This window comes from Oryctolagus cuniculus, chromosome 18, assembly GCF_051225735.1.
Source record: "Oryctolagus cuniculus isolate XC-2025 breed Fujian yellow rabbit chromosome 18, ASM5122573v1, whole genome shotgun sequence".
Classification (NCBI taxonomy): domain Eukaryota; kingdom Metazoa; phylum Chordata; class Mammalia; order Lagomorpha; family Leporidae; genus Oryctolagus; species Oryctolagus cuniculus.
In genome coordinates this window covers 10,858,766-10,864,765 of record NC_142884.1, presented here as the reverse complement: position 1 = coordinate 10,864,765, position 6,000 = coordinate 10,858,766, and the positions used below count along the sequence as shown (strand labels likewise).

The 6,000-nt window shown below is 42.2% G+C and overlaps 1 protein-coding gene across 1 annotated transcript in view; it reads left to right on the top strand.

Annotated features, from left to right (window-relative positions):
* The first annotated feature begins 531 nt into the window (after positions 1-531).
* The window catches only part of ORYCUNV1R1672 (vomeronasal 1 receptor oryCunV1R1672), a 33,543-nt gene continuing 28,074 nt past the window's right edge, over positions 532-6,000 (top strand). The window contains exons 1-2 of the mRNA XM_089318709.1: positions 532-1,032; positions 2,425-2,566. The gene's annotated coding sequence lies outside the window, so the exon portion shown is untranslated. The remainder of the gene's footprint in view (positions 1,033-2,424; positions 2,567-6,000) is intronic.

Genomic DNA, 6,000 nt, shown 5'->3' with positions numbered 1-6,000 from the left:
CATAAAATCTGTTTGATAAGGATGTATCATCTAAACAATGTGAAAGTCCACAAAACCCTAAATATTCTACACTCTGCCAATCAAAACCTTCATATACTAAACTATACAAAGAAAGCACAATGAATAAAACACTAAGGAATGCTTAACCCAGAGGGAAAGAGGTGAATATATTAATTTTTGAAGCCCATACATTTATGTATATATAGTTACAATATTCTATGAATTAACCTGTATCTTACATATTTATATTATTGTTTTTATTCGTTAGATTGTATCCATTACTGTGTAGGAAATGTTCAACAGGTTTAAATTTTGCGGCAGTTTCAATCTTTATATGGTGGGAAACAATTTTAAAAGAAGAAAACTGCTCCACAGCAAGCCACGTGCAACGCACGCTGAGATTCCTGTGTCGGGGCCTACAGCACGGCCCCCTGCTCTGTGCCCGCTGTGCACTGTGGAACACGGAGGAAGTCACAACTCCCTGAACAGCGCGCTGTGCATTGTGGGACATCTAGGTTATAACTTGCTGCCCTGCATGCGCTGTGCATTGTGGGACATCTAGGTTACAACTTGCCGCCCTGCATGCGCTGTGCATTGTGGGACAAAGAGGGAGGTACAACTCCCAGCTAGCACAGAGGGTGACGCGGGCTGCCTGCGAACGTGTGAGCTCTGGGGTCCTGCTCAGGGCCGGGCCATGCGGAGGGCTGAGGAGATGCCACCAGCTGTTGGGGACGAACTTCTGAACGTCCTGAAGTTTACTTTCTAAGACGCTGCTCAGCTGGGGAAAACGCAGCCCCAAGCGCCGACCTCGTGCTGCCCCTGAGGAAACCCCGTGCGCCCCCCAGGAGACTCATTGTCCGTCTGGGAGGGCGATTTGGGGCCTCCCGGGGGCGTCAAAGTGACGACGATAAACACGTCGGTGGAGGCAGCAGTGACAAGGTGACCGGTGTCCGCCGGGAGGAGACGTCCCGCCGGCCCGGGCCTGATCCACAGTCAGTGCCGGGCAGCCCCAGCCTGTGCAGGACGCCCCGAGTAAGGCCCCTGCACCCCCAGCCTGGGGCGGGAGGGCGGCGAGGCCTCTCCCCCTGCCCGCTCCCCGCTCTGTGTCTGTTCCAGGGTCTCTGGGTTTTTGTTTTTTTCAGATGTGTCCTGCTAACACTGTTTTCCTGTACCGTGTTGCTTCTCTATCCATCGCTCTATTTGTTTTCACCTCTTCCTTCTTCACACCGAGGGTCTCTGAAGCTCTCCAGATCGCTCGCTGTCCTGTGTGCACCAAGTGTTGTTTGCTTTTCCGCTGTGCGCTCCTCTTTGCTCTGAACACCTCAGTGGTCCTTATTCCATTGCAAGTTCTGTACCTGGAATTCCATCTTGTTAGTTCCCATTCTGTCCCGTCCTGTTGTTTACAGCATCATTCCATTTTGTTACTTCCCTATCAAGTGAATGGATCCACATTTTAATTTTAGAAGGATTCAGTCATATTTAGATAAACTTATGTCATCATTTCCAATTAGATCTTTTTCCATCTCAATTTTGACATCTATCATGTTTGTGTTAAACAGTATAGATCCAATTTTATTTTAGAAAGTCAAACGGTTTATAAACTGACTTTGTTCTCAGAAACCTTGAAAATTCCGCAAATCAGAGCAGGTGTTGTGATGCATCTCATAGGGGCACTGGTTTGAACCTCGGCTGCTCTCCTCCCGGTGCAGCTCCCTGTTGGTGCAGAAGGTGGCCCAAGTTCTTGGGTCCCTGTGCCGGACCCTATGCCAGGGTAGGAGATTTGGGTGGAGCTCTTGGCTTGTGGCTTCAGCCTGACCCAATTCCAGCTGTTGCAGCCATTTGGGAAGTGAGCCAGCTAATGGAAGACCTCTCTCTCTATCACTCTTTCTGGAACTCTACCTTTCAAATAAGGAAAATAAATCTAAAATAAAGAGACTTTGTCAAATCATTTAGGTAATTTTGCCAATGATAATATGAATTTCTGTCTTAAATCAATAACTGCTCTGGATACAATCTGCTCATTTCTTTGTAATGATGTTAATTTTATTCTTACCTAAGATAGACCCCTCCAAAGGCATGAGGAAGATGAGTGGAGATAGCGGATGTTTTATTTATATTTAATCTCAACACAAAAAACTTTCAGTAATTAATGATTATGTGGTAATGTGATATGTAGATATTTTATCATATAGCGTTAAACCTTTCTTTCTGCTGTGTGACATCAGTCTTAACCATTTCTTGGGGTGGTTCTCTTGGTCACTGCTAGACTCTGCTTGGAGAGCCCTGGATTCAATTCTACAAATTGTGGGACTGCTTCTCATTTGCTTTCTAAAGTAGATGGCCTCAGCATCATACTTCTCACACCAGGTTTATTTGGTTTTCCTGCACTGTGATTTACAGAATACTCTCTCTCTGTCTCCCTAGGCAGTGTTCATAGATGTTTTTTGTCCCACGCCATTGAAGCATTCTCTGGAATTCCTTGTGGAGTGATTTTTTTCCTGCTACTCAGTTTCATCCTGGGAAGCTCTGCAAGTTTGTGACTTTCTACAATTCTCACGTTTTTATGGTGAGTTAAGTTTTTTGAGAATTTCCCAGTGTGTCTCAGCCTTCCACGTTTATTAGCATAGTTACAATATCATTTTTAGAAAATGCAAGTTCTTAGTTGTGTTTTTTTACATTTGAAGTCTGACATTATTAGTGTCTTCTCTTTAGGAAGTGCAACCATCTCTCTGGGGGGTGGTTAATGTTGTTAGTCTTTAGAAAAAAATGGCATTTTTTCTTTATTTTCCACAATGCATTTTTCTTTATTTCACAATAATAATTTTTTCCACTTTGTTCTTACTACAACATGCTTTTCTTCTGAACATAGTGAGAAATCTGTTAAAAATTAAAATGTTTTCCTTTTGTGATTCCTCATAATTGTGTAAGATAGCTTGTGGTATTTTTTTTTTTTATTTTTTGACAGGCAGAGTGGACAGTGAGAGAGAGAGAGAGAGAGAGAGAAAAAGGTCTTCTTTTTGCTGTTCACCCTCCAATGGCCATCGCGCTGATCCAAAGCCAGGAGCCAGGTGTTTCTCCTGGTCTCCCGTGCGGGTGCAGGGCCCAAGCACTTGGGCCATCCTCCACTGCACTCCCGGGCCACAGCAGAGAGCTGGCCTAGAAGAGGGGCAACTGGGACAGAATCCGGCACCCTGACCGGGACTAGAACCCGGTGTGCCGGTGCCACAAGGCGGAAGATTAGCCTACTGAGCCACGGCGCCAGCTAGCTTGTGCTATTTTAGCTAGTATATTGGGGTGATTTGAAATGGGTACTTTAAATTAATTAACATAACATTCACCTCATACAGAACCCTTTGTGTGTATGGTGAGAGATTTTAAGATCTATGATGTCAGCAAAATTTAATTATAGATACATTATTGACTATATTCAGCCCATGTTACTTTAACTATCTAGAATTTATTCATCTAATAACTCACAGTAACTAACACTAACACCTCTGCATCTCTCGCCCCATCTTCCAGCTCCTGGTCACTACCATCTCATTTATTTTGCTAACTTTTGTATTTTATAACTCATGTCATACAGTCTTTGTCTGTGCTTTGATTTTTTTTACCTAACATGACGTCTTCTAGGTTCATTCATGTTGTCATGAATGGCTAGATTTTTCCCTTTTTTGTGGATGAATAAAATTCTTTTTGTATGCACATTTTTTCACCCATTCACCTGTTGATGGACACTAAAGCTGTGTCCATATCTTGGCTTCTATGAATTATGCTGCACTATCTCTATGTGCATATGTCTTTAAAATATTAACTGTACTTCTGTTAAATATTTGTCCAGTTGTTGGACTGCCATATAATAAGGTAGTTCTGGTTTTAATTTTGTGAGAAAACTCCACACAATTTCTCATGAGGATTGTTGCATTTTATTCCCAACAGTGTACAAGAGTTCCTTTTTCTCATATTCTAGCCAGTGCTCGCCATCTCTTGTGTCATTGATAGTGGCCATCTATCGCTGTGAGGTGCTGTCCCTTTGTGATTTTATTTGTTATATCTTGATGATTAGAGGTATTGAGTGTCTTTTCAAATACTTTTGGCACCTTTTCATAAAGCGCTGGCCATTTGTGTGTCTTCTTTAGAACAACGTCTATTCAGACCCTTTGCCCTGTTCATTACACAGTTTGCACATGTTCTCTGCTAGTCTATAGGCAGACCTTCATGTTGTTCATTATTTCCTTTTCTGTGCCAAAGTTTTATGTTTGGTGTAGTGCAGCTTGTATATTGTCTTTTGTTGTCAGTGATTTCAGTCATAACCAAATAATCATTGCCCAGGTACATAAAAGACTTCTTTCTTTTTTGTAAAAGGATGTATTTTATTTATTAGAGAGAGAGAGAAAGATCAAGAGATCTTTTATGAATGTTCCAGTGTCAGATCTTACGTTACTATCTTTAATCCTATTTGAGTTGATTTTTGTACATGTTGTGAAGTGATTCAGTGTCATTTTTCTGCATATAGATATGTAATTATATCAATATCAGTGGCTTTACACAGTGTCCTATCACCATTGTATATTCTTGGTGTCCTGGTCAAAGATTAGCTCACCACATATATGTGGATTTACTTCTAGGATCTTTGTTCCATCGGTTCCATTCCATACTGTTTAGGTGAGTAAACTCTTTGATATAGTTTGATATCAGGGCATCTGATGTTCCAGCTTGGTTCCTCTTACAAGATTGGTTCATCTAGTCCATATGAATTATTTTTAAAGATTTATTTATTTATTTGAAAGTCAGAGTTACATGGAGATGGAGAAGGAAAGGCACTGGCAGAGAGAGTGGTCTTCTATCTGCTGGCTCACTGCCCAGTTGGCTACAATGGCTGGAGCTGTACCAATCCAAAGCCAGGAGCCAGGAGTTTTTTCCAGGTTTCTCACATGGGTAGAGGGGCCCAGGGACTTGGGCCATCTTCTACTGCTTTCCCAGGCCATAGCAGAGAGCTGGATTGGAAGTGGAGCAACTGGGACTCGAACCAGAGCCCATATGGGATGCTGGCACTGTGGGCAGTGGCTTTACCCGCTATGCCACAGTGTATGCCCCTCCATATGAATTTTAGGATAGAATTTTTTTCATTTTCTGTTAAGAATGTTATTGGAATTAGATAGGGAAGGCCTTGAATCCATACATCCCTCTCAATATATGGATATTTTAACTATGAATTATTCATTTTCCTGCTTTGTTTCTATAGTTCTGACTTCAAGGATTACATTGTGTAATCAGGAGTAGGCATCCTGATCCTGCTTTTAGAGAGGAAGGCTGCATCTTCTCATCATTGACTCTGACTAGCTATGAACCTGCCACTTAAGGCATTCATTATACTTAGGTCCATTAATTTATGCTTAGTTTGTCGAGAACTTTTTTTTTAAAGAAAGAGATGCATTTATTTATTTGAGAGGTAGAGTTATAGATAGAAAGAGGGAAAAACAGAGAGAATGTTCTTCCATGCGCTGGTTCAATCCCCAGATGGCCTCAATGGCCAGAGCTGGGCCATTCTGAAGCCAGGAGCCAGGAGCTTCTTATGAGTCTCCCACTTGGGTGCAGGGGCCCTAGGACTTGGGCCATCTTCTGCCGCTTTCCCAGGCCACAGCAGAGAACTGGATTGGAAGAAGAGCAGCCACAACTTGAACTGGCGCCCATGTAGGATGCTGGCACTGCAGGCGGTGGCTTTACCTGCTACAGCACCGGTCCTATTTTTTTTTTAACATGAGAGGATTTTCAGTGTTGTCAAGTGCTTTTTCTGCATCTATTGAGGTGATTGTATTGTTTTAATTTTTCATTCTGTTAATGTGTTGTATCATATTTATTTATTTGTGATGTGGAACCACCTTGCGTCCCTGGGAGGTCCTGGTATTTATAAAGAATGATGCTTTTATTGTGCAGTTGACTTTCCCTTCCAAGTATTTTATGGGGTATTTTTTCTGCAATGTTCATTAGAAATATTGG